Here is a 12,402-nt window from a genome sequence, read left to right on the forward strand (position 1 = left end):
TTTTTTTTTTCTTTTTTTTTTTTTTCCCTCCTTCGTGTGTAACTACGATGATCTCGTTCCCCTTGTGGACACCTGGTGGGGCAGCTTACACGGCTGGAATGCTGTTGTGGATGGTTCTGTTCTTTCTTTTAGGAAAGACAAGACTGGCAACGTGGTGGAGTTGCTCTTCCAGTGAGAGAACAGGAACATACTGAGGTCTGCCTGGGGATATATGAAGAACTAGTGGAGTACTTGCATGTGAGACTCAAGAGGCAGGTGAATGTGGGTAACATCATTAGGGATGTTGGTTACAGACCAGGATGAGGAAGATCATAGACTGTCTACACACAGCTGAAAGTAGTCTCACAGCTGTGGGCATTAGTTCTCATGGTAGACTTTGTGAGAGGTGGGTTGTGCTTTTGCAATGGAGATCTTCAGTATTTCTCACTGGTAATGAGAGGAAGATAAATACTAGCTCTCTAGATAGTGACTTCCCTCCAGGAGAAAACCTGGAGGATATGAGAGCACAAAAAGACAAATCAGAAAACCTGGTGACCCTTTGCCCTCTGATAGAAACTGGGCATGCATATGAAGAGAGTGAAGGTGGGTACTCCGTTAGCATTGAGGAGGTCCCCTATTTTTCTACAGAGCTGGCCAAATTAAAGAAAGATTTTGGTTACACGCTTAGGAAATCAGAGGCAGTATGTGTGGAAAGACCCACTGGTGGGGAGAACAGATCTTGTTAATTAAAAAGGAGTCAGATGGTTACTGGGGACCTGGAATTTTTTTTTTTTTTTTTTTTTTTTTTTAGTGCTGGCAACCACTGTGCCCTGTGGTCCCTTACTCAAAGAGCTGGTTAATGGGATTATTACTCCCTGGGACAACTGATATCGATTGATTTGCTGCACGCTGATCCTGTCCCTTTCACACTCAAAAAGCCTCTTAACAGATACATCTGGAAGGCTCAAGATGATCAGGAGGAGATGTAAAGTAACCATCTGGATTTCACCTGCCTTCCAACTGTGGTTCATTTGGGACCAGAAAAGTTTTTTGCTCTTGTCTCTTCTAGTTAAGCTTTTTCTAACCTTGGTTCCTCTGTGTATGGGAACTGTTGAATCATGGCCTGAACCTCTGATTGATCACCCAAAACAAGTTATAAGTCAACTGTGGCAGCACAGGTGAAGGCAATTCAGTTGTGTGACTGGAAGGGGTGGAGCCTGGCTGCACCTCTCCTAAACCCTATTTGAGGGCTGACTGCCAGTGAGGAAGGACCTCTCTCTGCAGATCACTCCTCTTGGAGTCTTTTTCTGTGAGCCCAGGACACAGGTAAGCCTTCCATTCATTTGATTATCCCTTTCTAACACAGTAATCTTTCCAACCTAACTTCTCTGTATACTGATTGATTATACAGCTGTACACTCTTTGATTATACACTCTGAAACTGGGAAGCTCTCTCTTTTGTTTTCTGTATGCTAATGAATGCTGATTCTGTTGCTGAGCCTCGCGTGTTCCCTTCTTACTCTGCTCCTTTCTCTGGGATCCCTGTGGTATCATTAATGTCACTGTTTCAGACAGGCATATTCGGATAAATATTTGTATTAGCTTATGCTGATCCTATCACATTCACTGGCTGGTCATGGTCCCATGCCTGTATTGGACATACTGGGTATATGGGATTGAATTCTAACTGTAACAGAGGCTTAACCCTTTCCATGGTTAAGCACAGTCCTGAAATATATTCAGGAAGTGAATGGGGCCAGGATAGTACTGGCAACTCGGGGGAGATGTAGGACAAAAAATAGAAGTAGGGTGTCAAATGAGTGATCTACCTGCATTGCAACAACCCTGCAGTTTTCCCTATCAGCATTGGGGAATCAATCAGAAGTTTTTATCTAATGTATTATCTCAGTGGGAAAGAGCTAATATAAAAGACCATCAGTTAATTGTAGATGCACTTGTCAAACTCAGCGTCTTCCTAGCTCTTATGTGTAGAAGGTAAAGGGAAAGCTTTACCCACTGAAATTTGAAAGGCGGGTTGGGACAATGCAAACAAATTCGAAAGAGAATTTCAGTCTTGGTGGTGTCTAGTTAATTTTACTTATGATCCTGTTAATAACATTGCTGCAGCTTTTGTCCTAACAATAAGCAATGCTTTGATACATACTGTGTACCCAATCATTGTGCATGGACTGAATCACAATGGGGTTATGCCCTATTCATTGGAAAACAGAGTATGGGCCCAATAAAATGGAAACAAATGGCAAACTGTTGATGTTAGTTCTGTGCTGTATGGGGAGAAAGAAGGATTTATTTTGAGAGTAATACCATCAAGACTTGATATGCTTGTGTTGACCCTGAGCAAATTATTTGCCATTTTTGGAGGTGTCCCAATGAGACCCCTGAAATAGTGCTCATCTATATTGGAAAAGGATGTGTCTGTATGAGGACCTCTTATAATTTTATACTCGCAGGTAATATTATTGTAGATACAAGCAATCATTCAAATGTTTGAATGATTCAAATGTATTGTATTCAAATGTCTGTGTTTGTAACTTTACTAACATTATGGGATGTGACTCTAATTATTCAGTTCCAGTTAGTCCTATCAGTTGCTGTGGTCCAATTATACATCAATCCAAGATTTGCCACCTGCACCAATTGAAATGAATCTTATTTGGTAAAGAAATTATTGCAATGTGACAATCTGTACCAGTTGTTAGGCTGCCTTCAAGATAAGGGACAAAAAGAACTTAGATTACTGTTCTCCATGATATGGGGGAGATGCACCATTTTCTGATAAGGGTGAAGAAGGATGGAGAACACCACTGATGGGAAATGCTCCTTAGATGGTCACCAACAGCAAGAGGAGTTTTTAATTCTGTGCTTCATGCGTTTGTGATCATATTAACCATAACATTGCATATATTGGTTGTAATTGTATGTGAAAGTCTGGCACATGCTAAGATGACTGACTTGGCTCGAATTACCCAAGGAGTCTGAAAGTTGGCCCAGGTATTAGATTACTTTTCCTAGCCTCCTGGTGATCCATGGATAAGGTGAGTTCCATATATATATGTGTATATATATATATGTGTGTGTGTGTGTGTGTGTGTGTGTCAGCACTCACACTTTTTTCCTTCGCCTTTGTGTTATTTTTAACATGTATCTTTCCTTTCTCCCCTCATTCCCCCTTTATCTTTTTTTCTTGAAACCACCATGGGACAGTGACAGCAAGCTTTGTGGCACTGGGTGGTGTGAGAAGAGGGAAAAGTGCTTGGCTCAAACCTTGTTCAGAGGCAGCAATCTGATACATGAGAAGAATGGAGAATGCTGGAGAATGCTTGGCTCAGAGCCTGTTCAATGGCATCCATCCAAGGCATGACCTGCCCAACAAGCTTTTGAAGTAAATGGTTGACTACTGTGAGCACAGAGGTGAGAGGACATGCACTGTTCCTCCTGATGAACAAAATGTGGGTACCATGGCAGCTACCATCACCATGATGGACATGACATGATGACCCTGATCACTGAGGTAGGCAGGCCTGAACAGTTCTGAGGAAGAATGGGTAAGTCAATGAGATGTTGCTGACCAACCTGCTGCCTCGCCATGGACCAATAAGACACTGTTGGATTCCCTGGTGGTGACTATTCCTGCTCTGTAAACTGTTTGCTAGAATTTCTGTCTTTACTATTGCTAACTTCCCTATCTTTCCTGAATTCCTTAGTAGCTTAGAGCCTCTAATGCTGATTATGCTCTGATTCCAGACTTGCTGCTTGTTCATATTGGGAGAAATCATACAGTGGTGAAGAAATTGTTATTAATGTTTATATATATATGGGGAAAATAGCAAGATTCATTTTGATAAATGATAATCAATCATCAAGTTGGGATAGTAAGGTAGTTTTCTACTATTAGAGGTATTTCGTGGTCTGGTTTGAAAACCCAAGAGGGTAAAAAGGAAGAGGGGGAATTGTGAGAGGTTGTCTTTTCGCAGTGGCAATTTCCAATATTCTGTATGTAGCATTAAGTAAGTTGTCTTTCACAAAGAAAGCTGCTGAGCACATTAAAGCTGAGACTGGGGTGTTCTGGCGTAGGTAAAATTGGCACAGGCACTAGGTAAGGTAATTTTATAGGCTAGGGAGGAGTCTGCTACAGGATAGAACTAGTGTAATAATTGTTGAAAATGTTGTCATCCTCTTGCCATAAAAGGTACAGAGCACACAAAGACAGTGGGTTGGTGACAGATGTATGGAAGCGTAATGTAGCAACAGTGCTGGAAAGTTGTGAGCCTGAGACTAAACCAAGGAGTGCCAGGAGGCTTTACCTGCGTCAGACCCAGGGTATATAACAGAATGGATTTCACTGGCTAGTTGTGCAATTTCTCCCTTGTCAGTGGGGGTCGTGTGGCCATTATTGCAATAATGAATAAACTGTTCTTAACAGATCTATGACTAGAAGTTTTTGATCTAGAGTGTGTTTCTCACAACTTGAACCACCCTGTCAGCTGTTAGGAAAGCAAGGCTGCCAAGAGTGCTCATTCCAGAGGTTCTTGTAGTATGTGAAAGAAAATCTTTTGATACAGGCGTTGAAGGAGCCATTGAGAAGATAGGTGTTGCTGGAGCTTGCTCTCCCTGTTGTAGAAGGACTCTTTGGGGACAGGAAGACCAGTGGTGGCCTCAAGTGTGGCAGGTGTGAGACTGCAGTGTTCAGTGTGGAAGATGTGAAGCAATGAGTAGAATTGAAACCCTGAACTTTGAGGGAGCCAACTTTGTCTTCTTAAAGGATTTATGTGGAGGTACACCTGGGGTTAGAGCATTGGAGGGGGTCCTGTGAGCAATTGTTGATGCTGGATCGTTACTTCCATGCTCAGGAGCTGTGCATCCCAGACAGTGAAGAACTGAGCAGGAATGGCAGGAAACCTGCAGGGGTGAGTAAGAACTCATGGTTTGACTTGAAGGGGAGAAAGAAGAGAAGGATTGAGGAAGGGTAAGGCCCTCTTAGTATCACCTTTAGGAGGGAGGTCAAGACTAACAAAAGTTTGTCAACAGAGAAAAGGAGACTAGAGAATGTGTGGGCCTCTGCTTTGCAAGGTGGAGATTCTGGTAATGGGGATGCATTTCTGTACTGAATGCCTTTTTGTCTTCAGTTGTTGCTGCTGAGACTGCTTGTTGGGAACCCTGGATTCTGGAGGAGCTCGTCAAAAGTAGTCTTGGCAAAATGGATGCCAGCAAATGCCTGTGGGAGCTGGCAGAGGTGATAAAGAGCTATTTGGCAGTCACACTTTCTCTGGTCTTTCCTACAGGAAAGGTGCCTGAAGACTGGAGGATAGCTGATGGCACTGCAGGCTTCAGAGAGGGTGAGAAGCATGGCCTCATCTCTGGGAAGGTGATGTGACAACTTGTTCCAGGTGTGTATCTCCAAGTGACCGGAAGAGAAATGTCTAAGGAGCAGATGGGGTGGGTTCACTGAGGGGGAATTGTGCTGGGTAGCTTTGTATGTTGTCTTGATTGTCCAGCTAGATGAGAGAAGGGTGGCTGATGGGAATATCTGATGTGCAGGAGCCCAGTTGATGATGATGGGTGGTGTGTTCATGGCCTATGCAAGCAGAAAGGAGAAGGATCAAAGTGGGAGGGATGGAATAGGCTGCCCAGCCTCCTTCCGGTAGTGCTTTGATGCTTTCCTGGGTGATGTGTGGTAGGGAAGTGGGCCAGATGATCTCTAGAGAGGTGTTTCCATTCTGTATGGCTCTGATTGTGTTCTTGTTGCAGGGTGAGGACTAGTTGGAGTATGTGAGTGATGGATCCGCAGATATGAACCCTCACACTGGAGGATGGAACTGGTTCACAGCTCTTCCTGCATGTTAATGGCTGGAATGAGGATTCCAGTGAAGCATGGTGAGCTGTATCTGTCTATCCCTTACCTATGTGCTGCCTCTGGGATGGAGTTTATGTCTGGGACTCAGTGTGATGATGTGGTTTTCTTGCAGGCCTGGAAGGAATGGAGTGAAGTGAGAGCAGCCCTTCTGTGCTGGAGTGTGGGGATCTGATGGATCTCTCTGCTGATCTGGTGGAGGAGCAGAGGATGTTGTGGTGTGCCTGGCTGGTTTTGTTGCTTAAAAGGTTTGTATCAGTTTTTGGAAGTGGTGTCTTGGAGCTGTCTGGTGTGTGTTAGGTGGTGGTGGCTTTGAGGTTATTGATGACCAGCAGCCAAAAGCACAGCTCCCACAATCTGGGGGCTGTTTGCTGGGATTTGCTCATCTCAAAAGAGATTATTCTTTTTTTGGGTGGGAGGGTGGGATGGTCAGTCTTGGAAATTTTTTGGCTAGAGAGGAGTGGCTGAGGGGGGGGTGGGGGGGCTGCCACCCACTAAGTAATGTTCTACTTTGCCTTTGTCTTTTTAACAAAAGACATGGAACTTCACTAGGGTGGTGCCTTTGCATTAAATGTTTGCATGTGGTATATTGTATTTTATGTGATGACAGTTTGCAGATAAATTAATTAATGATCCAGTTCTCCTGTGATTGAAGTGCAATAGCTAGATAATAAAAGATATATAAAGGATCTAGAGGATATAAAGAATACATAGGATATAAAATGGAGTGATTTACTCAGATATGATACTACTCTCCGTGTGACTTCAACAACAGCATCTCAGTGAGTTATTAGGTTGACTCATTAGTGCAAACAGGTGTCTGCAGGCCATAAACCTGTTGCTCCTGCTGATAATAGGATATAGCTTTTTTTTCCAGAGGGTAAAAAAGTAGTGTAGTAGTGAGATGAGAGGAAAAGCTTAACAAACAAATACACAAACTCAGTGAAATGTCTGTTGTCGTGTGCAGAGTAAGAATGCAGACTAGATTGGAAGGGGCCTACAACTTGTAGCTGTGCATGAGCCCACCTGAACTTCAAATGCTATCTCTAAAAGCAGTGTCCAAATGCTTCTCCAAGTCCATCAGCCTGGGCCTGTGACTGCTGCCCTGAGGAGCTTGTTCTGGTACCCAGCCACCCTCTGGTGAAGGAACTTGTCATAATTTTCACTGTGGCTTAGTACATATCCAAGTCCCTTGCCCTAGTCAGTTGTAGAAAAACTGAAGAGAGCAGTGGGGTGTCACTGGAACACCCAGGAACAGCTTAAAAGCAATAGAAGATAGAACAATTACTGAATCAGCCTGCCTTAACTGAAGTTGATGCAACCCTCTAACAGTGGAATGTAGTCTTCAGTCAATAGTAAATTTATAGCTAAGAGTAAAGATTTAATTGCTATGCACCCAGTCATTTCACTATTCATGTTTTATGCCTTGTAACAGTATATGTGTTTTCTACCATTAATAGCCTGAATGGCTGAGCAAGAACCACTTGCAGCAATAAAGCCTAAAACAGCCAAAAAACTTTCATTGACTCATAATGTATTTCTTGGCAGGGTGCACATTCAGAAGAGAGCTTCCAACATGTGTCTTTCCTTAAAAACAGCAATATGAACTGTTGCTTTAGCTGGAGGCCTGGGCTGCACAAGTATGTTCCTCCATCAGGCAGGGGAAGAAAGGAGTTTGTTTGGTTTTTTGTTGTTTTTATGACAAATCATAAATAAAGCCCTAATTCTTAATTCACATGAGCGTTTGACCTTTGTTCTTTTCTTTTGTTGTTTATATTGAATGCTGATCCCTAGTTGTATAGCAGAGGAGGAAGCTCTAACCTTCACCCATTTCTACACTCACTTGCAGAAATTATGGCCATAATTATTTCCCTTCCATATCATTTTGGGTTACTGTGCTGAGAAGGTAAACCCCTACCCCAAACCTCCATGCTTCATGATGTACCATGTGGACTTCTTTTTAAATAAAAAGAAATAACAGTAAAAATAAACAATACAGGAATAAGAAGAGGTTTTTTAAACTTGATGTGATTTAGCTGTACTCAGGGGTTCATAGGATGTTGTGTATTCAACACAAAACAGTGGTAGAAGGAAAGACTAGAAAAGTGGTAGAAGGAAAACTAAGGGGAAAAAAAAAAAAGGCTTCAGCTATCATCTTGCAAATCTTATTGCTTACAGCATGAGCTCTTTAGACTACCTAGACATGCTGGTCTTGGAGAAGCCAGGTAGAATCATTTATATATTTCCTTAGAGATAAGACCCCACAAACTTCACAAGCCTAGCAAAAGTACATGAGAACAGGTCCAACAAACCCTGAGGAAGAGAAGTGAGCTCACCTGTCAGTACTGCTGGGGAAGGCAGCTGTGGTGATTGTTGGGCTGATGCCCTCCTATTTTGTTTTTAATAACTGTCAGTTAAAGTAGGATGACCAAATAGAAAAGTACATCCCTAAAGTCATCCTCTGACTCACTGAACCCTATTCTCCATTGCTTATGCTGAGACAGGAGGCCAAATCTGAGATTTTACTGAACAAAGATTTTGCTTGGTTCCAAGACAGGACAATTATCTAGCTGTTAGAAGAAATTTAATTGTGTTAGAAGAAATTTAATTGCCATTCTCAAGAAATCACTGGCTTCCGATCCATCTGATTTCCAGATGCAAGTTTGCAATGACTATTTTTTTCCCCTCCAACTCAGAGTATTTCACTTTTCTAAAAAACCAATTATCTAGAAATTACCCTTTTTGGCAACTGAAATTGTTAATTCCACAATATGTTCTCTGCTCAGAGAAGCCTTAGTTCTATGCACCCTACAGAAGGTTTACCATTAAGAAGGCCCACCTGCATAAACAGCCAAGAATTTCAGTAGCTTTGAGAAAGGTGAATTTGCCTTTAAGATTTTCCAGGGATCGCAAAACTAAATTTATTCTCCCTTTCCCTGGGATTTGCTTAGAGTTGGACTGATGTCCACCCATGGCATTGTGAATAACCCTGCACTCAGATCAGCATTTAACAGTGTCATCCTGTCGTTATGAAATCTTCAGAAAACAGAGAGATCTATCGCTCCCTTAGTTCTTTTTCCCCCACTGCACCAAGGGGAAATAATGTCAGCCAAGCAGCATTATTTCTGACAGGTTCTGTTTCTGCAGCATTCACAGCTTTCAGTTAACTCAGGCAGAGGAGGCTAGCTGTGAAATCACTACGTAACATAGAGTACAGCACTCCATATGCAGAAGAAAAAAAAAATTGTATATTCTCAAATGCTGAGTTAGAATGGAGTATGAAAGGAGTTCTGTAAGGATGCCTTTCTGAGAGCATGAGAGTTCTCCAGCCCCTAGGAGTTCAGATGCAAGTGAACTCAGCAAAAGATTTATTAAAAAAACAAACAAACAAAAACAAACGAACAAACAAAAAATCAGAAAAGGATGTCTACAAGCATATTGCTCAGAAGAGAAAGGGCAAGGAAAGCATACACGCTCTTGTAAGCAAAAAAATGCAATGACAGACATAGGGAAGGCTGAGGTGCCCAGTGTCCTTCAACTCAATCTTTGCTGGTGGTCTGGTTTTCCGTATCTCTCGTGTCCCTAAACCTCTGGGCACAGGCTGGAGGATCAAAATCCCTCCCACTGTAAGATAAGGATGAGTCTGAGGCCACCTGAAGAGGCTGAATGCATACAAGTCTGGGGGGCCTGATAACACGCATCCCAGGCTCAGGGCCTTGCTAGATATGAGCACAGACCAGGAGGAAAACTCACTGAGATCAACCCTGCGGAGAAGAACTCGAGGGTACCAGTGGACCAGAAGCACTAGAAGTGAACTAACAGCACACACAGCCCAGAAAACAAAGGGTATCCCAGGCTGCATCAAGAAAGGGAGGGATATCAGGAAAAGGGAGGCAATCATCCCCCTCTATTCTGCCCTCACGAGGCACCATCTGGAGCCCTGTGCATGGGGCCTTCAGCATGAGAGAGAATGTGGAGCTCATGGAGTGGGTCCAGAGAAAAGCCCCAAAATGAGCAAAGAACTGCAGCAGCCTTCCTATCAAGAAATTTGTGGGAATTGGGTTTGCTTACCTCAGAAAAGAAAATGCCCCATTATGGCTTCTAGCACTTGAAGGGAACTTAAAAAAAGGAGGGGGAACCAACTTTTTACATGGTCTGTGAAACACTGTAATGTGATGGAAAGTACAGCAATAACAGCAGGGTGGCAAAGCCGTGGGCTGCAGCAAATGAGAACAAGCCCAAACACAGAAGCAGCTGTGGATGCAGAAACAAAGTAGCGTCTTACCTGCAAAAAGCCTTCAGGAGGCAGGAATTGCCAGCAAGACACTCTCTCTTCCACTGCCAACCCTTAAATGAGGTCTGGGAAGGGGTGGATCCTGGCTCCACCCCTCCCAGTCCTTCAGCTGCATTGCATGCACCTGAGCTTCTCTGGGTTGGCCCCACCTTCTCACCGGGTGCTCGATCACCTGTTCAAGCTGTGATTTGGCATTTCCATACAACCTGATAGTGACAGGATCAGGCAGAATGGCTTCAAACTAAGAGAGAGGAGACTTAGGTTAGGTATTAGGAGGCAGGAATTTTTTACTCGAGACACTGGCATTGAGACATCGGCACAGGATGCCTGGCGAAGATGTGATTAACTCATCTCTGGAGGCGTTCAAGGCCAGGCTGTATGGGGCTCTGGGCAGCACGATTGAGTGGGTGGCAGCCTGGCCCATGGCAGAGGTGTTCGAGCTCAGTAATCCTCAGGGTCTGATCCATTCTGTGATAGAAATGGATCAACTGAGGCCAAGCCAACTGCTGTTTGTTTGTTTGTTTTTTACATCACATCGAGATGCAACATCATAAGCCATTCCTAAGTTCAGAGCAGAGCCCTGTTGTTGATTTTGATCAGATTTTCTTTTGATGAAATTTTATTCAGCTTTGGAAAAGTATTCATTGGACAAGTGACGTATAGGTATCTCCAGCCATTTTCCACTCCCTAGCAAGGCAATAGTGTTCAAGTCAGTCAACGATCGCATCACTGGACTCATGTACAGTTCATTAACTTTTTCTAGCTAGTATTCTAACAAGTAATAAAATACAGACCACAAATTCCCCTTGAAATACAACAGCACACTTGATACAAGGACTATATAAGCACTAAAATAAATAAATAAATAAAGCTGCACGAAACAAATGTACAAAATAAATCACCTTCCTTATTGTCAAGGTAAGCCTAGATAGGGTATGTAATGTCACATAGGTTGCATCACCAACTGACAACAGAAACTTACCATTTTACCATGGAAGTCATGTTCTCTGGCTTCATTTTGAAATGATTTCCAGGTTAATTGGAAGTAAATAATTAGTCACAGCTACTGATTAATTAATTGATTCTAAACTAAGTTAGAAGAATTAAGGGACTGCTACCTGTTTCTTACTCCAGTGGGGACAGATAATGAGAAGCGCGGTTCCATTTGTCCAGCGGCACCCAAAAGTGAACTGGCTTCAATCACAACTAGGGCAAAGCTCAAAGCTACTTGTGTTCACTCTTTTTTCTTTCCAGTGAAGTGGCTGAGTGTCTGTGAATGTTTCTGATGCTGCGGTGAGTTGGGCACAGCTAACAGAGGCGCTCCCGCCAGGCTGTTCTCTCGGTGCCCCTCTTCATTGGGAACTGAAGCTAGAAATCTCTGGGAAACAAAAGAACAAGGAGATCGCTTACCAATTCTGGTGTGATTTCCAGATTGGCCTTGGGAAACTTTACTGACTGTCAATTAAAATAAATACTTCCTGATCTGAGTAGACAAAAGCATTATTTGCAGGGCTTTCTAAAATATATATATATATAAAATAATGTGAAACTGAAATTCTGACCATAACTGAGAACTCCAGATACAGATTGTAGACATTAGGAAGAAGAATGCCAGGAAAAGGAGGATGTGAGCTCAACAAGCCTCCTAGAAAGAAGAAATGGAGTGAAGATCTATGAAATGTAAATGGAGTACCATTTTCAGCAAGTGGTCAGTGACATATGAGCTCCAACTTTGTGTTGGAGAGCTGCATGGGGACATGCATCCTACAGCACCAGAGTGTTTGGATGGCTTCTACATTTCCCAGGCACAAAATCCAGAGTAATGAGCCAGCATCAAATAGATTTTTAGGGAGCTTCCTGTTGGGAAATTTTCAAGCTCAGTTTTGAAAGATGGAGAGTGCAGATATACTTGAATACAAAACAGCCAAGTGGACGGAAATGAGCTGTGCTTCCATGTGGAAAATCTTGGAAGAAGCCTCTCTGTTGCTCATTTCAGCAGATTTACATCAGCCAGAAGACATCTCCTTCTAGCAACTTGTATCCATTTTCTCATCCTAGCAATACACAGCCAGTGTTTCAACTTGGGTGCCATAAATCACCCAGAATAGAAAATGTGCGTCCACAAACAACAACAACAAAAAAGGGGAAGACTAAGATTTTTTATTTTTATTTGTTTATTTATTTGTGCCTACTATTCTTGTGACTACAGGAATAACAGCCTCATGGTATAATAACAGTAGGATTTAGGCATCTGTAG

This window comes from Tetrao urogallus (assembly GCF_951394365.1).
Source record: "Tetrao urogallus genome assembly, chromosome: 5".
NCBI classification, from domain to species: domain Eukaryota; kingdom Metazoa; phylum Chordata; class Aves; order Galliformes; family Phasianidae; genus Tetrao; species Tetrao urogallus.